The 27,742-nt window shown below is 42.5% G+C and overlaps 1 protein-coding gene across 14 annotated transcripts in view; it reads right to left on the bottom strand.

Moving 5' to 3' along the window:
- Positions 1 to 27,208, bottom strand: part of SEMA6D (semaphorin 6D) — a 56,148-nt gene extending 28,940 nt beyond the window's left edge. For 8 of the 14 annotated variants that reach the window (XM_031668749.1, XM_031668744.1, XM_031668747.1 and 5 more), the window contains exon 1: positions 26,880 to 27,208. The gene's annotated coding sequence lies outside the window, so the exon portion shown is untranslated. The other 6 variants (XM_031668750.1, XM_031668745.1, XM_003900892.4 and 3 more) reach the window with 4 other exon arrangements.
- Between the last annotated feature and the right edge of the window lie 534 nt (positions 27,209 to 27,742).

Raw genomic sequence — 27,742 nt, forward strand, 5'->3', positions numbered from 1 at the left:
ATGGGAGTTTAGGTCAATCCATGCACGTTCTTAAAATCTCAGTTCCTAATTTTTACTAAATTGATGCAAGACCAAGAGGGTATTAAGCAAACTCAGCCCTTGCTGCTGCCAGGGATGGAGCGTTGGGCAGTGGAGTATGGGGCAGAAAATGTGGCTCTGGAGCCAGGCTACCCAGGTAGGTGCCCCAGCTTTGCTGCGCAACCAGTGATCTGACCTTGGGTGAGCGAGTTCACCACTTGGTACCTCCATTATCCTGTACACTGGGGACGGGATCACACTACTAGCAGCTGCCTCATAGAGTTGCTGAGGACTGAAGGAGTTCTTGAAAGAGTTTACTAGAGATCCTGGCACATGGTAAGCACCATAAAAATCACTATTAGACGAGGTGAGTACCAGGAAGCCTGTTCAAGGCAAAAGGTACAACCTTGAGGAAGGGTGTGTGGTTCTAATGCCAGAGATAACTATGCTTCAAACACTATTATATTACCCTTATCTACATTTATTCTCACCTTCCTTATGAATCACCTTGGAGGATGTTAGTCTTATCCCAGACATTAAACACACCTGGAAATAACAGGGAGGTAAAAAATCTGGGTTCTACTCTTAACTCAGCCTCTAAGGATCCGACAGACCATGAGAAATCCAACTTGCCTCTTCCAGCCTCGGTTTCCCAATCTATACAATGAGAACACAGGTGATCTCCAAGGCCCCTTCCAAGTTGTGACATTTTATGATTCTGAGTTTGGTGCCTGGGTTGAAAACGGTTCTTTACTCAAAGTAAAATTCCTCCCAATTCACATGTCTAAGTTTTTTGCTGTAGCATTGCCGTTGCCTAGGATACAAAGTACATGTGCTCCCTCTGTACCCTGAGACAGGAGAGCGCTGCGATCGCTGCCTCTGATCTGTGACGCCGAACCACAAATGGGCTTTGTACTACAAACTGACTGATGCCTTGAACAGCGACCGAGCCTCTGCTGGCACTTACGAATGTGGACTTGGCATTCTGATGGCATCCCAGATGAAATGGCAGAGGGTGCACTTTTCCCCCACAACCATGTGGCCTTGGGAAATACGGCCTTTAAGTGTCTCCTTAAAGGAGACACAAATGTACGATGTGCTGTGGGAAGCTCAGTTCACATACACTCAGGACCTCTGAATGGTTTCTTAGCCCCTCTCTGCATTCCCAGTGTACTTTGCAGCTGAGATTTAATAAACTTCTGTGTGTGGGTGGGGACTGGGGTGCCTAGCTCTCATCGATATTCAGCCTAGACCAGGGTTTGGGGGAAGAGCTTTTCACTTACAGTGTTTTATGCTCTTCAAAGCAAATATGTTTTATCTATTCTAGTCCTTAAAGCTGCCCTTAAGAGGCTTAGGGCAGAAGCTATTTTCCCCACTGAACTTTGTGTCAGCTTCAGGAGAACAGAAGTCGTGTCTGTCTGTTCTATACTTTATCTTTATTACCCACTATAGCATCTGGAACTCACTATCTACTTGGCAAATATTTGCTGAATTAGTAAATAGATGCTTTTCAGACAAGGAGTTAAAGAACTGCTGGAGGTCATACTGCTGAGAAGAGGCTTCTGGGTTATGTGTCTCCAGGCCCACTGCTCTATGACCTCCACGGCTAATCTCAGAGAGGCTCAAAATGGATTTGCATTGACAAAAATCAAAACTAGGTTCCACAGTGACATTCAGCATTGGTCTTACAACTATGAGGCCAAGAGGGACCAGAGGACAGCGTCTGGATGCCACTTCTCTGAACACCCTATATTTTGGGCATGGTAAAGCACCCCCTCATTCCAGTGCAAACTCAGCTTCTCCTACCTTTCTGCCTTTGGATGTGCTGTCCCCATCACTACCTGGAGTGCTCTTCTTGTCCCTTCCTCTTCATGACTGATTCCTCAAGAGAAATCACTTCCCACCAGGATTTTCCTTCTTTTCCTTCTTCGGCCATGAAAATCTGGGCTCACTTTCATCAGAGCACATATCACATGATAGTATGTTCCTTCTTTTCATAACTTACTCCCCTGCACTGTAGGTTTCTTTGAGTTCAGGAACTGTCTTTTATGTCCATAAATAAACTCCCAAAAAAGTGGTTAGTCCACAGGGTTTTAATAGTTCTTGTTGAATGAATTTCTGTGTGAGACCCTGTGCCTTCTCAAGGAAAAAAAAAAGTTGAAAAATCTCCACAGAGCCCTTTACCCACTGATGGTGAACTGCTAATGGCAGGTCATCCACAATCACCAGTAATGAACATACACACACACCAACATATTAAATTATGCATTAAATTATTAAATTAAGCATTAAATTATGTAGCAGTATTTCTGGTAGGCATTTGTCCTTGCAGCTGCAGATGTGACCATAGTGAGATTTGGACTTCCCTTGATTTTGAAATTGCTGGAAAGGACATATAGGACTTAGCAGTGAGCCAGTGATATTGTCTGGCCCATTTCCTAAATCGACCAATGCCTTGGACCTAGAGACCCAAATTCTATTCTAATCACAGGAGGCATCCTGGGGAGGTACAGAGAAAAAACAATGTTGCTTTCTGTAGACATGTAAACAGGCTAAACATTGGTGAAAAGATTGAGAGAAATTAGCCTCATTATCTTTGGAGGGAAAAGTGTGACTGGTTTTCCTTTTCCCCACCTACTCTCACTCTAGAGACTTGCAGCTCTTTGACAAAAAAGAAAGGATTACAAAACCAGGAAACACAAAGGGTGTGGGGTCCTTTGTATGAAGGATACAGGGACAAGGTAGGATTACAACCAGAGTAAGAAAGGCGCTCTAGCCGGACTGGGGGAAAGAACTGGAGGGACCTGTGGGTTTCTTCCCGAGGGGCTGCATCTATTCCAAGCTGGGGAGAGAGGTAGAGCCGCCTCTTTCATGTCATGTGTGCTGACAGTCCCAGACAGCCTTCAGATCAGTGGACATTCAAGAAGTAGACGCAGCCTGGCCTGGTTTATGAGGTGCTCTAATCACCAGTCCCCAGGCCCTAGGCTCTATCTCAAGTGGGTCGGTTATACCTTCTGCTTACTGTCTTTCAGCAGCATCCAAGCTGCCCAAGGGAGAAGAGGGAATGGAGGCCAGTGTGAAGGACAGGAGGGATCCCTCCAGCACTGCTGGCTGCTCCCTCCTCCCTCCTTACCTCACCTTTTCTGAGATGAGGTAAGGATGCATCTGCTGACTCCCTCTTTCACCATGGTTTTTTTTTAAAGGGACAAGTGAGAAAATGTGAGTAAAAATACTTTATAAATTGTAAAGGTGCTATACAAGTGCGAAGAAGTTGTATTATTATCACTGCTTTATTTAGTCGCAGTTTGCATCACCCTGCTATACTGACATCGCTTACACTTTTGCTCAAATCAGTATTCACAAGCTTATTTCTACTGCTGCAGTTCCTCTGTGAGTGGCCAGCTCAGCTGAGGCCTCCTGCCCTTAGCTCCTGTTGTTCTCTGCACCTGGAACACCTTCTGCAGCTCCTCTGACTGGCAAATTCCTAGTCATCCTTAGGACCCAGGGCCACTCTGAGACCTTCTCCATCCCTCTCTCTGCTCTCCTCGCAGGACACTCTATCCATTTCTACTGTGGATTTGCTACAGTGGGTAGAATTGCTCCTCTACCTCCTGTCTTCCTCTTTAGACTGCGAACTCCTAGAAGGCAGGATCTATGGTTTGTCAGTAGGAATAACTTCCCAGGCCCAAATAGAAAATATTTCACATGCCTGCTCTACTAAGAGAATAGTTTGCTTGCTAACCTTCTTAATTTGTTTTTGTTTGTTTGTTTGTTTGTTAGACAGAGTTTCACTCTTGCTGCCCAGGCTGGAGTGCAATGGCACGATCTTGGCTCACTGCAACCTTCACTTCCCGGGTTCAAGCAATTCTCCTGCCTCAGCCTTGAGTAGCTGGGATTACAGGCATGTGCCACCATGCCCGGCTAATTTTGTATTTTTAGTAGAGATGGGATGTCTCCACGTTGGTCAGGCTGGTCTCGAACTGCCGACCTCAGGTGATCTGCCCGCCTCGGCCTCCCAAAGTGTTGGGATTACAGGCGTGAGCCACCGTGCCCGGCCTTCTTATTTTGTTTTCATGGGACACACCTGGAATTAGGTGTAATACTTAGATGTCGCAGACTGGAAAATTAGAGCTGATTATAACAAGCCAGGGTTGCATGCTAACAAAGCACCAGGCATTATGCTAAGCACCCCCTAGGAGGTTGGTGCTATTTTGCAGATGAGGAAATGAAGTAATTTGCCTTTGGTCACAAAACTAAATAATGGGGCTTAAGTCAGTTTGACTCCAATGTCTGTGATCTTAATCCCTGCAGCAGAAAAAGGTAACACAGAGGAAAAGGAAGAGAGAGGACAAAGAGGAACTTAAGAATTTATTAAGATAAGAATACTGTCATAGTTTTTAAGCTTGATTTTTTGATGGTTATTTTAAGACATGAACAGCACTATTTCCCCCTTCTAGACTAATAGTCTAGCAGGTAACTGTGTCAGAAAAATAAATAAGTAAAAGTTTCTATGAAAAAGTCAAATACAAGAGAAGATTCATGCAGGGAGCTAGCGAGGATCCTGTCTCCCTAAGTCTTCCGTATTGGTTGCCACCTCTTCCTCCTACCTTTCTATCTTTGAAGTTAAGGGACCTCAGTGGTCAGAGGCCTCTTCCTTATCATCCTAGACCTAACTTGAAGCCTTTGTTTCCAGGCATGACAGGGCAGTGGTGCAGCAGGGACCTACCCCAACGTCAGGGAGAAGAGTATATTGGGTACCTCCCTGCTCAGGTGCTCTAGATTGGAAATAAACTGAGGGCCCACGGCTCGCTCCTCTGGCTCCTGGACCCTTCCGAGTTAAAGAGAGGCTCCTTTTGAAACCCTTCTTTTAAGTGTCTAGCTGACCAGGGAGAGTGGATATGAGGGAGAAGTACATCAGAAGGCAAGTCTCTATCTCTGGAAGGCTTGTCTACATTTCTCTGTTTGTTTTGTTTTTTGAGACAGAGTCTTGCTGTGTCACCAGGCTGGAGTGCAGTGGTGCAATCTCGGCTCACTGCAACCTCCACCTCCTGGGTTCAAGTGATCCTCCTGTCTCAGCCTCCCGAGTAGCTGGGACTACAGGTGCATGCCACCACGCCCAGTTAACTTTTTGTATTTTTAGTAGAGACAGGGTTTCACCATGTTGGTCAGGATGGTCTCGATCTCTTGACCTCGTGATTCACCTGCCTCGGCTTCCCAAAGTGCTGGGATTACAGGCGTGAGCCACCATGCCTGGCCATGTTTTTTACTTTCTATTTTCAACTATCAACAAAAATACTGTAACCCAACCCCACAAAATGGCTGAAAAAGGAGTGGCAATGCATGACACCCTCGGGAGTTCCTGGATGATGGTCATCCTCTCACCACACTGGAGGATAAGCACCCTCATATAAACCAATGGGAAAGCAGGCTCTACTTTATGAATATTTTGGCTTTACCACCCGCTAGCTGTTTGATCTTGGAAAAGCTACTTCACTTCACATCTATTAAAAGTAGAAAATAACTGAAGCTATCTAAAATGGTTATTTCCAGGGTTGCAGACTTAATATATGGAAAACTTAAACTTATGCAAATAAGTACAATTAGTATTAGCTATTATTATGGTTATTGTGTTGACATTATTATTAGCCTCATTATGCTTCCTCTCTGCTGTGTTCCCTGCCCTGTCATATTCCAAACTTTTCTGAAGACCACTCTGATGATTTCAACATCTTCTTCTATGTTCCAAACTGTCTCTTGGAATATTCTTTGGAAGACTGGACCAAGAAACTGCAGTTCAAATAATTTCCCTTTTCCTAGTAATAGAGACACCTAAATCAACCACTCAGAAATCAGGTGGGATTCTCATACATATGGCTGTCAACACATTAGAAGTTAAGCATCTTGCCAGTGTACATGGACCAAATATGCCTCATGTCATTATTCTTCTTGAGATGTATCACACGCTCAGACCCACCTCTAAAATCTATCTTAATAGGAAAGAGCAACTACACAGATGATTAAAAGCCCTGAGACCTGATTGCTTGTGTGGGCGGGGGGTGGTGGAATACTGCAGATTCCCCACAGTGCAAAAGTCAGTCCAAGAGACAGTTGGCCGAATTCTTTGTTGTGGAAAAGGTAGACTAGGTTAATGGAGAACCCATCTCTGGACTCTGGAAAGCAGAGGTGGAGGTTGGTGCTATAATATCTACTAGCCCACTGTGCTCCAACTATCTAGTTTTTCAGCTTCTCAAAGGGCTGAAAATTCTGTATGGCAGTTTATAAACACAACACAGTCTCTAAGTGTTTTTTATATTGTTCCCATTCAGAAGTGGGTGTATATATCCTCCCTGTGATTCTGGGCTACAACTGTTTGAATAATAGAATGTGGTGGTGTGATGCTATGCCAGTTTGGGGCCCAGGACTTAATACATGGGCAGCTTCCACTTCCTATTTCTCTGGACACTTGTTGGAACCCAGCTAATGAAGTATGAAAAAGTCAAAGTGCTTGTAAGACGTCCTCATGAAGTGGCCCATAGGGAGAGGAACTAAGGCTATGGCTCTCAGCCCTAGCTGAGCCCTGAGCTGACAGGCAGCACCCACTGGCCTTCCATGAGAATGACCACCTTAGAATTGAACCCCCCCTCACCTACTGGAGCCACCCCAGTTGATACTACACAGAGTAGTGATGAGTCTCTGCTGAGCTCCGCCCACATTGTAGATTCAGGGCTAAACAAATGATCTTGGTAGTTTTAAGCACTAGGTTGTGGAATGGTTTCTTAGGTGGCTGGGTAAATGAATCCTTCCCTGGATCCCCTCAGCACTCTCTTAATCCTGAAATCCTGCTTCCTTTGCTCTTTCCTCTCAGTCCAGCTGAAGATTGAAATTAGCTGTCAGAGCTGGAAATATTGCAGGGAAACAGAGTCTTTGGTCAGAATACAGATGTTATGACAATTCCCTAGTAATAGTCTTCAGGTTGCTTTTCTATGTGTCAAACAGTAGAAACTTGTCCCTAAAATGTCTTGTCCCAGTCTTAAAAAATCAGGCTTCTTAGCACTATTTACAATAGCAAAGACATGGAACGAACCCAAATACCCATCAATGATAGACAGGATAAAGAAAATGTGGTACATATACACCATGGAATACTATCTATGCAGCCATAAAAAGGAATGAGATCATGTCCTTTGCAGGGACATGGATGAAGTTGGAGCCATGATCCTCAGCAAACTAACACAGGAACAGAAAACCAAACACTGCATGTTCTCACTCATTAGTGGGAGTTGAACATTGAGAACACATGGACACAGACAGGGGAACAACACACACCAGGGCCTCTTGCGGGATGGGGGCTGCGGGGAGGGAACTTAGAGGATGGGTCAATAGGTGCGGCAAACCACCATGGCACACAAATACCTATGTAACAAACCTGCACATTCTGCACATGTATCCCCCCCTCTTTTTTTAGAAGAAATAAAAAAAAATCAGCCTTCTTGATAGCAATACCAGAAATGCAAATTGTCACAAAGGAGGTACAATTTTACACTGGTGAAATTAGCTTCTTTTTTTTAAAGATAATACTTAATACAGGTAAAGTTGGGATGAAATCAATACATTGCACATGGCAGGGTAAATTAGTACAATCATTTTAGAAAATAATTTGGCAATGTGTAACACACATGCTCCCGTACACACAACACACACTTTCAAAACCAACCTTTGACTCAGTAATTTTACTTCTGGTTATTTACCCTTAGCAAATAATCTAAAGTAGGAAGGAAATAAATGAAACTTATTTTATAATGGTGAACAAACTGGAAACAGCTTAAAATTGTAAACACAGAGAAGTAGTTAAAAGTATATTACACTAGCCTCATGAAATATGATGCAATCATTCAGATAATAATAATGAAAACCAGTAATCTTCAGCTTATGATGCAATACTAGGAATGAAAAAAAATCAAAATATAAGGTTGTATGTTCACTGATCACAACTTTATAAAACTGGAGATACATATAGACAAATACTAGAAGGAAATAGATTTTTAAAAATTTAAGTTATTTTAGATTTTTTCCCCTTTAAAAGTAATACTTTATAATTTTTTTAACATTTAAAAAAGGGAGCATGGGAAAATGCTCCACTAAAGAACATTAAGTTACCTTCCATCCAAATAAACAGCTCCTTTTCTTGGTGAAGACAGTTATTGTCTGTTGAATCAAATCAAGAACTAGTACTGGGGTTCTATGGGATATGATTTTTGGAATATGTAATTTATTCTAGAGGATAACTTCCTAGAGAACAAGTCCTTGATTATGTTTTGTTTAATTTGTACTGTGGGTGTACGCTATGAAAACACGAAGGTAATTAAGAGATTTCAGCTAAATTAGCATATTATAATTTCTGCTCCCTCTTTCCTTCTTACCTCCTACTTTTTCCTTTCTACCTCCTACTTTTTCCTTCCTAAGCTTCTGAAATATAAAGTGCTAAAGTAAAATTAGCAATAGCAATTGCTATTTTTAGAGTGAACTTTAATCTGATTTTCACAAAGATCCATGCCAATTCCAAATCACTGCTGTTCACTGCTGTTCTCTTGGTGCTGGTATTACAGGGATTGTCTTTTGTATTAAAAGTTAAAATTACAGTCACACAGGAGAAAGAAAACCTGGCTTAAACTTCTCAGTGGTCAAATCTACACCAGTAAAAGCAAACAAAAAACTGATTGCAATTGTGTACTTGAATATTTAAAGCCAAAAACATTTATATCCCAGTTGTTCAAATACTGGCATTTAAGATCTTCCTCAACTCTGAAACATGCACAGAGAAATGGAGAATGAAGACCTGGCTTATTTAAATTCCAAAATCCCGCTTAAAGTCCTGTGTGTATGACAGCAGGAAGTAAGGACATTTTCTGTGCCAGCCTTCTTGCTCTTTGCTGTAGTCATCACCCTACATCACCACCATCCAAATAAGCAACAAACTAAGCATTAAGTAAATTCCTATCTGAATATGTAGCAAAACAGTAAATCTGTATTTTCACAAACAAATTTCTACATATGACTTGTTTATATTTTACTTTGAAGATAAATAGCTGCTTGGAACACTGAATCTATTTCAAAATTTGGTCACATTGAGCATTTTTCTCAGTCATAAGATAATCATAGCAGATAAGGGTGATTCCGCAATTCTGCCTGGGCTATGGCAACGAGGAGTCAGACTTCTCTTATCTCTGTGGCTCTTTCCAAATCAGCCCACTCAATGCTAATACAAATGTAAACACATTAGTTAGCCAACCATTAGGGGCTTGGGAGCTAAAATGTAAACTCCCTCATTTCTTAGCAGGCTTCTAAGCTAAACAGCCTACTGCTACACAATAAAACAGACCAACAGACTCAAGTCAGAATGTTCTCCACCAAAATAAAATAAAAATAAATTAAACACAATTAAATTAAACTAAGTCAATAAATAAACAAACCCCACAAACTGGATAACAAATTTTAAGAGGCCCAAAGACAGCTCTGGAAAGTAGAAAAGACAATCACTCCCTTTCTCTCCTTCTGTCTCTTACACACACCCTAAATCACTTGAGTTGTTTAAAATAATCTGCATTAACACCTCTTGATTAGTGTCAAAGTAAAAATTGCTTAATAGTTAAGTGATGAAATGTGTAGAACTAAGCATCACAGGTTTGATCTTAATTGGCTTGATACTGTGACTTACACTGGAGTTGTTTGTGGACTTTTACCATTATGGAAAAGCTCCCCATCTCTTCCATCTCTTCAGGCCGACAGCAGGCTTGTAAAGTGGAGAGACTAACTTAATGATGCAAATGTTTAGGCGGGTGATTAGAGACACTCTGAGCATTGCATTCTCTTGTGATCTCAAATTTGCTCAAGGAAATGATGGCTTCAAGCAGAACTGAAGGTGTATCTAAAAATGATTGCGGAATCTCAGTTAATTTGAAGTTGTTTGTTTTCTTTGAAATGTCTTTTATCATTTCCATTTGTCCATGACCTTAAGTTGATGAAAAACAAGTGTATCTGAAGTCTGTGTCTGCCATTGAAGAGCTATAACTTTTAACACGCACTTTGCAGCAATGCTTGCAGAGGTGCAAGCTGACTGAACTAGGAGAGATCTTGGTTCCCACACTGAATCAATACAGACTCACTGTGTTTAGTGGTACCTCTTTCTTGCATCTTGGAGAGTCTGGGTCACTGGAGAACAGATATTTGGGCCATGATGACTATACTGTAGTGCCTTCTCTAAAAGTTATCGTTGACATGTAAGACTGTAGGGCTGCCAATCACTTGGTACCACATTGTGGGGTCTGTTTTGATTGGTTAGCACCCATGCCAGAGGGCTGGCAACATATTTTTTATTATGATCTCCCAACACACAAAACTTCTTGGGCTGAAAATCAGAAGATCCTCAGGGATGTCAATATTTGTATATTAGAGTTTTAAGGTCTTGGCTATAGATTTTTTTTAAGTGTGGCAAAAGTACAGGAGTGAGTTAAGTCTCCCCTGGGAAATTAGCATTAAATCTATAGAAAAGAAAGGACAGATCCAAATTAAATGAGCAGAATAATACCAGTGCTCAATCAATTTGATTTTATATTTTAAAAACCACCAAACTGCATGTAGGCCTAGGCTAGAAGTCAAAGATTTCAACTACACAGCTCAACTTTCTCAAGAAGAGTGCTAATTTCCATTTTTATTTTGGCCCCATAATGCCCATAATCCCCGTAATTTCTAGTTTTGAAAGTAGAGTCACCACACTTACAATTCAAACCCAGGCCTGGCATTATTTTACCTGTGTCTTATTCTCCTAAGGTATCAAGATTACCAGCTACGTTCTTGGAGACTATGTGTAGTCTGCCTTCGTTTACAGCTGAGAAAACCAAGGGCCAGAAGTTAGGTAGCTTCCTGAGTATGAGACACTGTGGAAACTCAAGACCCAAAGTCTATGGTTCTTTTCAACTCATGTCTGCTTACTCAGCTCAATACAGAGTAAATGTCATTGGTGAAAAGAAGTCAGGACCAGCTACGTGATTCGCAGGGCCTGGTGTAAATAAAAATGGGATTCTCTTTGTTTGAAAAAAATTAAGGATTTCAAGATGGCGACAGCAGAACATTCCAAGCATGGGACCAAGTGCAGCTGCAGGTCACATACCCAGGAAAACTGATGCTGCATGTAGTTGTTCCATGATTTACTGGCCTTTGATGCTTTGAAAGCAAAGGGGAAGAAAAGCTCTGTGAACACTGAAGATGCTCTAAAATCATCTGTTGCATGGATAAATGAATAAATGTATAAGTGAATAAGATGATTCTATACCTAGAAGCATCTTAAAAATTACTACTAAGACTGAGGGTCAGGTTGAGCTAATCCAGAAAGTTACTATGAGTACTTAGTTCATCCTTTAAGTTCCAAAATTCATCATCTGAAAACACTTCACAACATGATAAACCTTCCCAACCCACCACAAACAAGTCTCCAGAATCAGCTTCAATAATGAGTGGCCGTGTATATATGTGGTGCTGCTTCTGTGCTCTGATGGGCTCAAGAAATGCCACATGCAGAATTGTTCTTACATTTTCTCTGTCTCTTTATGCTTTTAGAAGTAGCCATGCAAATACATTTTCTGGGGGAGGAACCAATCCATGTATAAAATCCATAAGCCTTTCATAAAGAATGTTTCGTATATTGCCAAACATCCTTGATTTGAAAATAGTAAATATAAAAACCAAAACTACTATAACTTACTGAGTTTATGTCAGATACCATGCTAAGTGCCTTGCATATATGTCCTCCTGAAGACCAATAACATCCCTATTTGGTAGAAATACTATCCTAATTTTCCAGTGAGGAAAACTAGGCTCTGTGAGGTTAAGTGGCAGACTCAGAATTTGAACTCCAGACTCTCTGGACTCACAAGGATGCACAGTTGGGAAGGAAAATTATGCAAACTGAATATAGAGAGAGTAGCAAAGCAAGGGTTATTGCTTTCCCTTAAGGAACAAGACTTGTATTCAATAAAGCCTGAGTGAAGTTTTACCTTGGTGAACAAAAACGCAACTATAAAACACTGAAAGTAGAAATTTCAAATATTGAAAATTTAGGTGATTAATTTTTACAGCTTCTTGCAAAGAAATATCAGCTGTACAAAGAGAGGTAAAGGAGAAGCGTCCTCACCCGTATTTTATGATGTCTTAGGACTGATTTATTGTATTATTGTACCAGGAAAAGAGGTTAAACAGGACAGGGTGAAGGAGACTCAGAGCTAGGCCAGGAGTTCCACTCAGGTAGTCTGTAGTGTATTTCATTAAGTGATAAGAAGGATTAAAAAAAAGTGAGTGGGTACGTGTCCTCAGTAGATACAGAATTTATCACATGTAACAGAAATACTACAAATCTTTAACTTTAGAGCTTTAAGGGTTAATGAGCTTTTTGAAGTAGGAACCATGAGAAAATGTGAATTTATAATCATGAAATGTCTTACAGAGTTGAAGAGAATCGAGTTAGCATTTGTGTCTCCACCTCTCAAGAGATAAAAGTGCCTTCATAATTATGGCTCGTGTTTACTATGATGTTTCAAAGTGTTAATCTGGCAGGGGTATCTTATTTCTCATTTAAAAGAAGCTAAAGCAAAAAAAAAATATGAAAGTATAGTGAAAGTAAAATCGTTTTATGAATCCTGCCTACATTTTTGTAGCATTTTCTTACAATGTCATATCTTTTATTTTTTAAATTACCTAATCAAATTCAAGTTCTGTTCCAAGTATGCAAAATTTTCAAATCATGCAGAAAAATATTGCTGGCCAAACACCAAACTTTGAATAGTTTAAGCACATTCACAAATGTGTTTAATGTACACTGTGTATAGGTAATATGTATAAATAACAATGGTATAAATAACAATGTATAATTCTCTATAACAAAGTGGTGATTTTGTTTATGTATCCACTGGTAAGCCAATCTCTCCCATTTGGGTCAACTGAAGTGGTCCCATTCCCCTGACCAAGACTGCTTTAGGCTTCATACATGAGCAGGTGACATGACGTTATCCAATGAGAGCCTGGGGAAATCTGTTAGTAGGAAAGGTTTCCTGGGAGAGTTTGTCTCTTGATCTGTTGGATTCTCACCTGGAGTGTACCGTCTTACTAGGAACATGAAAGGAGCTAGCAAAGGAGAAGATTAACAGGCTGAGAATGGCAAAGAAACATGGAAAACACCTTAGTCTTTGATGACTTTGTTTAGCCAAAGAATTAACCAACTTTGGAGCAATCACATTTCAGGACTTCTTATTATGTGACTTAATAAGACCCTAATTGTTTAAGCAATTTTAAATTAGGTTTCCTCTTACTTGTAGTCCAAAGCATACTAACAATGGAAACCCTACATGATTGAGCACCTTACTGTGTTCTAGGAACTGTGACGGTCAATTTCCATGCATTATCTTTAACTGACATCACATCTCTTTAAGAATATTTTCTCCATTTTACAGAAAAGGAAACTAGACTCAGAGGTCTCGTGATATACCCAATTTCTCAACTCTGTTAAGCAAACAGCATCGGTTTCCAACCTACGTCTGTCTGATGTTGAAGACTATCATTTAAAATCTCTGTAGGGGCACATGTGTGGTGTATTATATTTTTATATATGTCTATATTTACATATACCTATGTATAGCATGGACAAACGTACATACTTACATATACATATATGTGGAGTGAAGGCGATATCTATAGTAGCACAATCATTTACCATATATTTTGAATCTTTGATGGTTAAAGATAGCAGGAATAATTGAGGAAAAAGGCAACAAAATAAATCAAATGGCAAGAACTGGGTAAAGTAATAATTGCCAAGATTTTTTATGCATTGGAAGTTACTTATCTGCCTTCCCATGGATCAGATAATTGAAGCTCTGTTCTTGCAGCTAGCTGGGACATCACTTCAGATGACATCTGCATTAAACACTTATCAACCTGTACAAAGACCATGCTCACTGAGGGCTACCATACACTCTCCCTTTTTCATAGAACACTGCCAACCTATGAAGGCATTCTCTTTCTCTTTGACCTTGGATGCAGGCCTACAAATTTCTGTAGCACAAGCTGCAACAGCCACTACCAGTAAGTCAGGTTTGGCTCTCTACTTTGAAACTCATTTGCCCTCTCAGTTCTATGTATTCAATGGCAGGGAGGGGCAGGGTGGCTCTTTGGAGATATAACTGAAAATTACTGGGAAATTGTGCAATGGTAACGCATCAACCCCAGAGAGCTGAATGAGGTGCAATTACTGCTAACTGAAAATATTATCTATGTATTTCTGAAAATTGAGTCTAAAAACTATATTAGCAGCAATGAAGTTTAAGTGATCCCAAAAGAAAAGGGCAAAGTGTTATAAAATGTAAATGGCAATAATAAATTTGAGAAGTTGGACTATCTGTGTGTCTGTCTCTTTTTGCAGGTAGCTACGTGCAGGTTCATAAAGTAGATTCATATTTTCTAAAATCAGCATGGTATGTGATTGTACTGCCTAGGGGATTAAAATAGGAAGATAAACATAGCATGAAGGGATCCTACTACTAGAAAGAACTCTGGAGGTCATATAGACTCTCTCCCGCCCATCACCACCTCTCTTTGTTCTAAGGAGAAAACTAAGGCTAGCAAGGCCAGTCCTTGTCCACAGGTAATCTGGTTGTCTAACAGTTCAGCTAGGCTGTGTTTTTCCAGACTCTCAGCTCTGTGTTCCTACTCCTTTTTCAAATTGCTCTGACAGCCTTTTCAGTAATGAGCACACATTTTGAACTTGAAAATTACATTAAACCTCAGAGATTAGCTAAGTGTGTGGTGAAGAGAAGAGCGGGAGAGATGGGTAAGAGAGTGAGGGAGGGATCTCTGATAACTTTCTACAGTTCTTTGGAAACCTAGCAGAATACAGGCTCCTGACTGTCTGATTGGTCTCTGTGGGTATCAGTCCTCACAGGCTGGAAATGGTCTTGGCTATCAGTGGATGGAGTGGGCTGGTCTTACCTGACAAACCCCATCCAATCTGCCAAGGGGCAGTGCGAGAGCCAGAAAATGATGGCCCAACTGCCCCTGCCATCCTTCTTCAACTACCCTTTGCTGAAGTAGTAGTTCCATCAAAACACATTCCTATAGACCTCCAAAGTGGTCCCTTGGCCCCCCAAATGCTCCTTGTTCCTTCAGTTATCCAGTGAAAGACAAATGGATTCAGGGATCCCTGTAAATCTGGTTAATTGGATAAACAATATACACGCTGAGAAGAAATAAATGAATGACTCCACGTAGTATGCTTAGTACAAAGCAGGACTTGAAGATCAGGTCAATGTTTGTGTTGTTAATACTATGATGATTATATTTAAAAGTCCCCAATGGATTATTCTCAAAGCAACAGGGCTTTCCTCACCACTCACATTCTATAATTTTATTCTTTCCTTCACTGATTACATTGAAGGGTTTATAGTGAGTAGTTGAGATGGTGGACTTTGAACTGACAGCCTTGGGTGTGAATTCTGACTCTGGTAGCATGCTCCTAGCAAGGTACTTCACTGTGGGAGGAAGAATAACGTCCACACCCCTAAAAACAAAGATGTCCATGCCCTAATCCCTGGAATGGGTGAATATGCTGCCTTACATGGCCAGAGGGACTCTGCATCTATAATTAAGTAATGGATATTAAAATAGGGAGATTCCTGGATTATCTGAATGGTCCCAAGCTAACCACAAGAGTTCTTTGAAGATGGAAGAGAGAGGCAGAGGGTCGGAGAGGGAGAAGTGACTACGGAAGAAGTCTCAGTCATAGGATTGCTGGCTTTGAAGATGGAGGAACGGGGTCACGTGTGAAGAAATGAGGACAGCTTGAGAAGCTGGAAAAGGCAAGGACACATTCTGTCCTGGAGCCGCTATCCGGATTTTAGCTCAGGGAAACCCGTTTCAGACTTCTGACCTCCAGAACTAAAATTCTACATCTGTGTGGCTTTAGGCCAGTGCGTTTGTGGAAATTCGTTACAACAGCGATTGGAAGCTAAGTGATGCTCCTTGAGCATCTGTGTCCTCATCCATAATATAGGAAGTAAAAGTATGTGCCCCAAAAGGCTGACATGAGCATTAGATGAGAGAATGTAAATAAAACTTCAGTGCTTGGCACAGATTAAGAACTCAATAAATGTTTGCTGTCATTATGTTTATGATGTCACCACACAGAGTGTGAATTTACATATGGCTGATTATAATAAAGTGATTCCACAAAGTATATTTCATTGTATCATAATAATACTTTTCACTAGAGCAACAACTATCTGGTTTTTATGAAGCACTTTTATCCATATTGTCTTATTTAATGCTCATTATAATTGTGCAGGGTCAGTAAGGCATCCACAGGTGAGGAAACTGAGTCTCCATGTGGGGAGTGCTTCCCCTAGGTAACTCAGAAGCTCATTCTGTTGGCCAGGGCTGGAGTACAGGGCATCTGCTTCCAAATACAGTATGCTCCCAGCTTCATTGTGTGGCTTATAGAAATACATACATACAGTACACAGAATCTTAATATGATATAAAAATGCTAAAGCCAAATGATGATGGGGGTTGTTCATCGCAACCCAAACCATTTCCCATATGATCTCAGCCAGCGGAGCTTTCTGCTGGGCCTCCAGCTCTTCCAAGCACGGCTTGAGCACTCTCTCTAATGCATCTAGTCAATTGTGCAAAGCACAAGGGAAAAAATTCCATCCTGACCGCAGCAGGCAATCACCTTATGCCCTGAAGCATGAAGTTTGATTACCCTTATCTCAGTTTATCATTAAATCAAAAACTGTTGCTATGAATACTGGCCCAGGACTTCATTTATGAAATGATATAGGCCAGTCAGCAGAAATAAGTGAGTGCCCTTTTTCTTTCAAAATTTCTGTTCGCTATAAAGATCTTTTGCAAACTGGGAGGGTGGGAGGGGGGAAAGCCACTTTAGCTCTGAGCAGATTTTATTACTTTCTTTAGTCTTTCATGAGCTAGCTGGGATGTCTTTGGCTCATAATCATTCTCCTCGCACCGTAGGCAAGAGGTCTTAGATCTACTACGGAGTGGCCTGCCAACAGTAACCCTGAGGTCTAGCACTTTGCTTGGATGGGAATCTGCATTTTAGCAAGATGCCAGGCAATCTGTAGGCACACTGATGTTTGAGGAGCTCTGACTAAACTAAAGCACCATTTCTCAAAATGTGGTGAAGGGACAATGGGCACAAGTTACCTGAAGTGTTCCTTAAAAATGCAGACTACTGGGCTTCATTCCAGATGCAGCAAAACAGACCCACTGGTGTTGGGGCTCTGGGAATCTGCATTTTAACCCTATATCATTGTGATGAAATTTAAAGTTTGAAGACTCCTGGTAGAGATTGAAGATGTGGGTGATGACAGAGATGGTCAGGAGTGTGCTTAAATTTTTATGACATTATTCACATTTTTAACAACCCTGGGGCCACCAGCATAGAACATGTGCTAATTATCGATATTTTGTCCTTCAACAGAACCGATAGCGGAAGCCAGGCTTTTGTCACCACAATTCTGAAACAGCTGACCTCAGGCTTAGGGATCTTCAAAAAGGTGCCAAGGTCTAGAGTAAAATTTCCAGTCCACTGAACCTCTCCTTCCAAATTCCCCTTTCCAGTTTGGCTGAATGTGTGGCAAGTATACCGAGTGGGAGTGCAGGGTAGCTGTTGTGGAACTGGCCTTAAGGTACATATATTGGTTAAAGAGATAGGATAAAATCACATGTGAAAAGATAGCACAGTACAAGGGCTAAAAGCATAGGCTCTGAAGCCAGCCTGCATTTATTTTTATTTAACAGACACTGATATATTTATAGCACTCACTACATGCCAAGCACTATTATAAGTGCTGTTCAAATATTAATTCATGTGTGTCTCACAATACCCCTAGGAGGTGGGTACCACCATCATCATCCACCTTTTATAAGGTGAAAATGGGTCTCAGAGAGGTGATGTAATTTGTTCAAAATCACACAGCATATGAGTCACACTCCAAGACTCACACCCCACAACAAGCAGACTCCAAGAGCTCATGTTCTTACTCACACTGCCTATCATGGGTCCAAGTTCCCTGGTTCCACTAGTCACTAGCTGTTTGACCCTAGGAAAATGACTTCATCACCCATGACTCAGTTTCCTCCTCTACAAAATGAGAATATTCACAATAATATTACTCATGTCAAAGAATGCTGATTAAACGATTTAATACATGTTCTTAAAAGTGTATCAGGCACATAACAAGCACTCAATATATGTTGGCTCTTGGTTAGCTATTAGTCCTATACTCCCAGAGGTAGAGTGAGGATTAAATTAGATAACATATTTGAAGTGCTAGGCACTGTGCCATGGCACATGGTAAGCACACAGTAAGTGCTAGCTGTTATTATTAGTCTAGTTGAACCAGGCCAGTTTATTTTAGATCCTGTCTGTAGGCAAGTGTGCTCTGCGCAGGGGGAGGCAGCCTGCCCTTCACTTCGACAAGCAACTGGGTGGGAGCCAGACCAATTACTAAACTAAACAGGTTATCTGCTTTATGTCACTCGAATATTCCTGAGAAGTTCCCAATATTGAATTTGTATATGCTTAATCCTTTTTCCCTACTGACCTATTTTATAATTTCTGATTGATCTTTAATTGGCAGTGATTCTTCAGACTTAAGATTCGTCTCTAACACAGTCTGTCATATAACGATTAACTTGTAACAGACTTAAATATACCATAGAAAATTGAACCACTGGAGCAATTCTTGGCAAAGCAATTGACTTGATCATTCCCTAATGTAACTGTTTTCATTCTATTTTTCCTTTATTATGTGTTTTAATAAGCATACTTACACTACACAGAACTTCTGGTCTTTCCTCTCATGAAGCTTATTACCTCCACTATTAAACTTAACAATGGATTGATTATACTTTGTGTTAATCAAAGGGTTAACGATGGCTTGGAAACTCTAATGTCCAAACAGGTTATCTTGGGTGAGGGGGTTGAGTATGGCAGGACAAAGGGAGGTGAGGGAGGTGGGAAAGTGGGGGATTGGGGACCATTAGTGGCAGATGAGTTTATCTGGAAGACTCAGGCCCTGAAAGAGGTATGATTTCCTCCTGGGAACCCTAAAATGAAAGTTTCCAAAAGGAAGTATTAAAAACGTTCCAAGTCATTTCCCCTTTCTCTATTAGGAAAAGGCTGTCATAGCTCCAACCTCATTCCTTTCCATTTACCAGCCATGATAAGCTATATCTGCAATGTAATGAAAAGTTAAACTCAATTAGTGCATTTATTAAAACACTTGCTGCATATCTACTACGTGTCACTCCCTCTGCTAACTTACAGTGATGAGCGCGCAATATAGCCTCAAAGAACCTGCAGTCTAAGCAGCAACTAGAGTCCAACTCATATGAGCATGGTTTCAATTTGTGTCTGTCCTCTCTTCCACTTCCTATCTTCACATTCCCTTATCTCCCCTCCAAAAATCCTCATATACATATGCAACATATTCTTTATTATAGAATCTATGTCTAGAACCTTTTCAAGTTTCAGAAAAAAGATGAAGCCAATGAAGCCACAGCCTTCCAGTTTGGTTCTGCTAAACAACTCTATGAGAGGAACTCGATGCTGGGTAATTTGAGGCAAATCATCTTATTCCTTGCAACGTTCATGTGTATCACTGAACCAGTTGGCAGCTGATGTGCGGGTTTTAGTCCTGATCACGGAGCAATCTAGTGAATTGCCACAAGATTGATCCTATTCATTCTGATGGCTTAAGCCGTAGGGCCATCTGCTGAATGGCTAAGTATAGTAGACCAGAGATGCTCAATAAATATTTGTGGATTGTATGGCAAACTGCCTCTTCACACCTGAATTACAAGTCTGTCGTAGGTAAGGGCGTAAATATGGACAACTGATCTAGACCCTCACTCCCACCCCACCCCTGGGCTTTTGCCTAAGCTGTTCTGTATGCCTGGAATTCCCTCCCTCTCAACACCTCCCCCCCTCCCCCGACCACTCCTCACTGTCCACCTGTCCAAATCCTACCTAGTTCAAGAACCAGCTCAAATATCAGTGACTCCACAGAGCCTCCCCTGATCACCCTCACCAGAAATAACCTCTCACTCTTCTCAATTTCCCTAAGACTGTGTATATCTTTTCTGGCACTTAAAACACACAGCATTTCAGCTATTTGTACACCTTGTTTTTCCTACAGCACTCAGTGAGATCCCTGACCTCGGGAATTTTGTGATGCTCCTCTTTGAGCCCTCTCCTGCTCTGTACCCACTTGTACAGAGTAGACCCAGGGTAAAAGTTAGCCGAATGAACAAATGTTAGTACCAGCAATGGCAAGAACAACTGCAACATTCTTTATTCCTTCTTCTGCCTCCTCTTCTCCCTCTGTAGCTTTTAAAAACATCTTTATTTGATCCACTAATTACCCAGAGGAGGCTTGAGGACTTACTGATAAATAAAGACAACTCTGTAGACCAAAAAAAAGCTTGCAAAGACCCTTATAATAACAAGTGAGGCGTAGGCCAATGGAGAGGGGAATCTCAGTCCCTGCTTTCCTGACAGCCTGCTCCTGGGGAGTGGAAGTGTTATTTTCTCAAAGAGCTTCGTCTGCTCTGGTTCTCATGTGCCAGTTCCTCAGCTGAGTAGAATCTCCTGACGTTATTTTTAAGTACAGACTCCAATAATAGGCTAAGTAATTGCAGATCTTCCTGAGGCCTTATTATATATGTACCAACATATTGGGCTTTAAAAACCCATATTCCTTCCTGTAAATATATGTTGAGAACCTTACATTTCAGTATTATGTGTAGTGGTCATGCATATTTCCCTTTGTTTCCTCTCATAGAGATCCTGAATTAAAAAGAACAAAAAATTATGCTGATGCATGAGAGAGAATTTCTCAACAATGTATGTGATTACTCACATAGATTGAAAGATTTTTCCTCCATCATAACTAAGAAAAATGTATAGTACAATCTAATAGAGACTTTAACTTCAGTAATACACTTTCCATACTGGTGTCACTAATGCTTGAACAGCTGCAGCTCTCACTGTCTTTGCTGATGGGGCCCATAAATACTCCTGGGAAATGGGACAAAGATACGTAATGGATCTTCACCTGCCAAGATCAGGGAAATGAATGTCAATCGCACCCGGACGCAGAAGCACTTTTTGGTGGAGAGTGATGAATATTACCATTTGTCCTATGCCACTGCAATCTTGGACAGGAAAGCCTAACATGGAGAAAAATGGTGGGAGAAGATACCGTTCTAGGATGCTTGAAAAGAAGGGCGTGTAATAATTATATGGCCAATTGGAAAAAAAAATTAAAAAGTATAACAATATGATTTAGATGAGAAAAAAGATGGTGCTTCAAGAGCATATCCACAGTGTACGTATCATTTCACTCAGTATGCAATCTTCCCCCAAATCATGACTTTTTCATTGAAAAACAAATGTCAGAAATATTAGGAAGTCAGAAAATTGCAGGACGGTCTGTGTTCTTGGAAGCAATCCAGCGCAGTGGGGAAAAAGTGGGCTGAGATGTCGGGAAGCCTGAGTTCAAATCCTGCCCCTACCACCTTTCCATCGTGTAACCTCAGGGAAATGACAGCTTCTCAGTACCTCACTTTGTTTCCCAATAAAGCAGCAATAATAACATAATTCACCTTATAGAGCTGTCTGAGGGTTATATGATATAATCAATATTATAAAGATCTTAGGATGGTGCCTAGAATTTAGTAAGCTAACATCAAGTGTTTAGTATTGTGGTTGCTGCTTTCTCCTCTTCTTCCTCAGCCTCCATCATCGTCACCATCATCCTTCAGATGTTTTGTGGCTGATTTCACTAGTAAATGTTATGGAGAGAAGACTACATGCTAACTCACACCCAACATGAGGCAGTCTCCCCTTGACACATCAATCTCCAAAAACTAGATTCCTAATTATGAAAGTTTAAACATCCAAACAAAAAAGTTTGGCAACAGAATCTACAGATGTAGCCAGCTAATTCATGTTATTCTTGCTTTAACAAGCAATGGCCACTATAACAGATATCTTATTGAGTAAAAAGAAGAAAACAAAACAAAAAAAAAGGTGACAGAAAGTATTGGGCACTAGTAGACAAGGGCCCCATATTTAGGTACATTGCATGTTCTTTGTGAAAAGGGATATAGCAATAACATGCTCAGTTCACCAAGAAACTAGGTAGGTCTTTTTCTGTCTTCAGTCATTTGGGATCACAGGCTGAAGGCTACTTCATTCCTTTCTTCCCCTTTTCAAGTAGACTTAAGTTCTGAAGGTGTAAGATGAGTGGTGGCTGAATGACTCCTAATTCTGTGATTCTGGTGGTTTGATCTTACAAGCCTCAAGAATCTTTCTGTGGTGGTATAAGGTTGGGGCAAGCCTCCTTTTAAATGGAACACACGATTGCAAAGTGGCAGGGTCTTTCAGCAGGTGCCACCCCAGAACTGGATGAGGGGCCTGGGACAGGTTGCTAAACAATGGAAACTTCCCGTTCTGGGTGTTAACTTTAGTTACCACAGCCAGACAATACTGCCAGTGGTGTGGAAGAAAAAATTGCTGTAGCCAGCTGTGCTGTTCACAGTCGGATGGATTCCGTGTAGCTCCAAATGGTGATGGAGCCAGCAGCCTGTTGTAGCCAAGGACGGGATGATGGATGATCTACATACTGTGTCCAAGTAGAGAGAATGGCAGAAGTTCACTTCAGGGTTGTTAAAATGCTAATCTGGGTGAGTTAACAAAAGCTTAATAGAAAAGGAAAGTTTGAGAAATAAGTACACCTCATGTGGTATCTGTGTGGACCACTGATTTGATCGCCCTTGGTTACATAAATGGTTGTTTTTCAAAGTAAGAACGTCTAGTAGTTTTCCTGTTGGGAGAAATGCAAGCAGCTTCAATTGTCAGTGGCACTGCCAGTGCTGTCAGGGTGTGAGGAGGAAAACTCTGCCCGACAATAGCCACCTCAACTAGAAAGTGTTATGGTATGTTTAAAATAGTTATGTGATTTTTATTCTCTCTGTGTGTCATGGGAATAAATCAGAACATTTTTTTTTTTTCCCAATTGGAAGTTGGCAGCTGTTCACAGGATCAGCGGCAACCTAAGACACTAGCTTTGGTAGATATTAACACTAAGTCTCCATTCACATGAGCCACAGAAAGTGAGATCTCTCACTCTAAGGACAGATCCAATGCATGAATTACACTAACAGTACATTGAATCATTCACTACTGTTAAAGGCAGGTAGGCTGCACCACTGCAAGTATCTGATACGGGCAATCTTGCTTTAAAATCTCTAGGATAAAATACTACACTTCTAAAGAAAGGAGCATATCTACATTTCTTGTCAAGAGGTCTGTTTTCCCATCCTTTATTTCTTTTTATTTTTGCTCAATTGAAAATACAAGAGAAACATATCTGGCTCACCTGGTGTTGGAACACTGGCTAGCACAGCTCCTTGCAAATGATAAATATTCAATAAATACTGCCTGGTTGGCATACCCCAACCGCTTCTTGCTTCCTCTAGAAAGGCATCTAGAATATGCAGGCTTGAAGTCTATTAATTAAAATAAAAGACAATATTTTATCTCACAATATGCCAAAGAAAGAATTCACCTCCTATGGTTACACTACTAATGGTTAGGCATTCAGCCAGGCTCTTAACTCTGCATAAAACGCATCAAAAGGATGAAAAATGACCCTATTTCAGATGCATTTTTCACTCTTTGTATCTTAGTGAAACTCACATGCAAGAACAATGACTAAGCTAATTACCAAGGTTTATTATGATGGAGCATCAAGAAGTGAAGAACTTCTCCAGTTTCAGTAAGTTTTTAGCAATTATGGCCATCTTTGTGAATCAAGGCTCTGATTCCTGTTTACTTGCTTGTGGCCTTTCAAGCAATGGAAACCCCGACATTGATGTAGGGGCCTGCTTACCCCAATCACAGTTACTGGACAGAGCCCTTCTGTGCATGCAGCAAGCAACAGAACTGAAGTCTTCTGGATTTCTAAGCTGCCCTCACTCTAAGGACTAAGGGATTTACATCACAGCCATCTTTCAAATCCATCAACCCATCAAACCAGGGGAGACATGACCAGATGGTGCTATTAAAGGGCACCAAAAGAAAAAAAGAGAGAAGAGGAAGAGGGCAGAATGCCCACAAATCTAAATCAAACTCAAGTTAACCAGCTGTCGGTGATGAAGAAGTCACAATATTTCTGGCATACTCTCCTGAATCACAGAAACGTTCCAAAAAAAAAAAAAAAAAGGTTATCGATATAGCATCCCTACTAGAAATAAGGCCAGGTAGGAATATTCTGTAGGATGCAGTAAGAAATAGTTGCTGGCTGTTAATCTAACAAAATGTGCCAATGGAAGAAAACAGGCTGCTCAACAACACATTTTGGAAGCCTTGGGGTTATCTATTTAACTGTCTTTCTGGAAGTACATTCTAGAGACCTAAACCAAACAAAGCACAGGCAGTAACTATAAAAAACAAAACTCAGCTATGACTGAGCTATGGTTTATTTATCTCTAGATGTTTAGGTTCATGGTAATATAGACCCAAATCTCAGGGCTTATCTGGCAATTTCTATTTATCTAAACCAGAGTAAATGTTTGTGTAATATCTGCCAGCTTGACAGAATATGCCTGTCACTCACTACATTAAACATGACTACACACAACTTAATTTCCTGAGTTAGACACCTAAGAGAGTAAGGGGATTTATTTTTTAACAGCATGAGTAAACCGGTATCAAAACCTATTGTTTTAAGCCACCAAAGGATAGTAAAATCCTTCCCTTGAGCGGTCTGAGATGAGATTTCTTAATACTACAAGGAAGAAACCTTGAAAATTTTCTTCAAACAAGTATTTTTCCTATTCTAAGGGACAGAGATCAAACCAGCTTAGAAAAATGTTAGACCTTTCCCTGGGACTTCAGCTTTGGAATCAACAAAAGAATCCACTTCATAGCCCCAAATATCAAGCAGGGGGAAGGGCAACCTTAAAAAGCACCCATAATTTTTACTACAGACTTAAAATTCTTAATGGCCAGAAGTTTTGGGGAAAAATCGTCCCACTCATTGCCCTTTCACCCCAAGTAACAGGAAACACTACAGTTATTTTTAAAGGAAAGCCCCGCTGTAGTGGCAGACAGAAGGTCCAATGACTGTTGACGAAGTCTATATATCTATAGTAACGATGTGCTGCGCCTTCTGTGTGAGATCACCCAGCTGACGGCGCTGAGGGCTCGGGATGCTGGAACATCAGTTACCGACTGGTCACCCCAGAACACAGAGTACTGCCTTAAGTTCCTCAAACGCTGCGATTTATACCGGGACTTCAGTCCCCCTCCACACCCCCAGACCCGCCAGCTCCCTGACATTTCGCCTTTTAACAAGTTCAGGATTTAAACAATCACCTGACAGCAGTGGTCCCAAGAGTGGATGGAACACAAATTTTTCAAACCCAATTCTCGTCCACACTTTCAAGTCCTTTATGACCTTTCATTTCAATCCAAGAATTACACACGACAGAGGAAGCTTCAAGCCTTCCTAAATTACCCAAGGAAGGCGGCTGCTGTGTCAGTTTCTGCAGACCAGGGAAGAACACCGCCGCTGTCAAGACGGGAAATAAAAGTTTCCCTACCTTCCTCCTCACCAAGCCCCTGCCAGCGGCTGCCGGCGCGAGCGGCGGCTCCCTCCCGGCTGCAGGACGCCTCTTGCAGCCGGAGAAGGGGCTCATGCAAAATTGACTCTTCCTTATTTGTTTCCATCCATAATTGATGGGGAGATGAGAACGTAACACATCTCAGAACCGAGCTCTTGCCGCCTGGCGGAGACCCTATCCAAGACGCTTCCGTAAAGCATTTCCAGCCGGGGAACAAAGCACGGAAAGTTGCTGGGGAGAGCGGCCGGGAGGAGACACCGGGCGCCGGGTGGGAGGTGGGGTGGGCGGTGGGCAGCTCCGGGCCCGTGAGTCCGCCCGCAGCGCGCTCTGCCAGCAGGGGGAGAGGGACGGTGGGAAGTGGCCGCCCTCCGGGCCGGAGCCGGTGCCCGGGCCCGGGGGGCTGGGGATGGGGGTGGCCAAGTCACCCGAGTCCCTGCCCCTCGCCGGCAAGCACTACCCGGGGGCCGTGCAATCCCGGGGCTCACTGACAGGTATCCTGCGCCCGCGAGGGGCTGCTCCGGCCTCAGCTGCAGCGCTGCGCCCCTTCTCCAGGACGCAGGCGAATAATGCTCGCCCGCCCGCCCGCTCCTAGCCGGGCCGGAGCTGCCAGACCCCGGCCGTCCCAGCGTCCGCTCCAGGGCCAACGGGCGGGAGGGGCGGCTAAGCCTGCAGGCGGCTCCTTCGGCCTTGGCTCAGCTCTCTCCGGCTGGCTCGAGACGCCGTGCCCGGCACCGAAGCAACCCCTGCTCCCCCCAACTATGTGTAGGGGACGCCGAGCTGGCTCTGCCTGGCAAGAAACTTTTACTTGGTGCCCCCTCCGCTTTTTTTTCCAAGGGGGTGCACAGTGGAGGAGGGCCTCCAAGTCCACTTGCCCCTCCCCCTAAGCCGCCAGCTTTGCCAGTTTTGACGCGTCCGCCAAACCTCTGTAGCCCTTCGCGCGTCCCTTACACGGCAGGCAGAGAGCAGCTTGGAAAAGAAATCAACCGTCCACTGGCCACACACACACACACACACACACACACACACACCCGATACGGGATCTCAGGTTCCGACCCCCAGCGGGCGCCACAAGAGCATTAGCAAATTGTTGAAAACGGTCTTACCTCATTGGGGGGAGGCTGGTAAGAAAAAAGAAAAAAAAAGAAAAAGCTTGCCACGCGCAAGGAAGAAAAAAAATAAAGAAAAATATTGTAAAAATAGATATCCCTCTGTCTCCTTAGGTCTTGCCTTTCTTGATAGAATCCTGAAACTCGCCACCACCCCTTACAGCAGCAGCAGCCGCCGCCGCCGCCGCCGGACAGAGCAGGAGCAAAACAAACCGATGCACGGCAAATGGTGTAATTCGATCCATCTCCAAGTCAATCCATCGGGCGAGCCGGAGCCTGGCTCCCTCCACGCACTAGGCAGCTCGCGGCGCGGGTCCCACCCCCGGGTACGGACGGCAGGAGGCGCGGCCGGCCGGGCGCGCTGGCCCTCGCGGGTGAGCCGTGGCCAGCGCCGCCTGGAGGCCCCCACCCTGGCGCCGCGGCTCTGCTGACCCCTCGGTGGCCTCCGCGTCCCTCCTCTCCGGCGCTCTGCTGCGCACCCTCCCTCTCCCCACCTCTGAGGAGCTGCTCCTTCCAGCAACTCCCAGTGTCTCAGTCATCCAGCTCGCGGTGGGTGCTGCAGCCTGCGAAGCAACCTTTTCGATTCCCTCCCTCTTTCCCTCTTTTTCCCTCTCGCTCACTTCTTTCAGAGCTTTCCTCCAGACACCCAGAGGACAAATCACTGCAGCCCAGGAGAGCTGCGGACGCAGTTGTTTCGTGAAGTTCTGCCTTAGTTTTTCAGTGTAAGATTTATTTTTTAAGCACATCTTTACAAACCCGCCCCCACATTACCTCCCCCCACTCCATTTCTCTTTATAACCACTAAGCAAAACAGCTGGGAAGAAGCAATCAAACATTGCTTTATCTTTATAAAATACAGA

The sequence above is a fragment of the Papio anubis genome, chromosome 7 (assembly GCF_008728515.1).
Source record: "Papio anubis isolate 15944 chromosome 7, Panubis1.0, whole genome shotgun sequence".
NCBI lineage: Eukaryota > Metazoa > Chordata > Mammalia > Primates > Cercopithecidae > Papio > Papio anubis.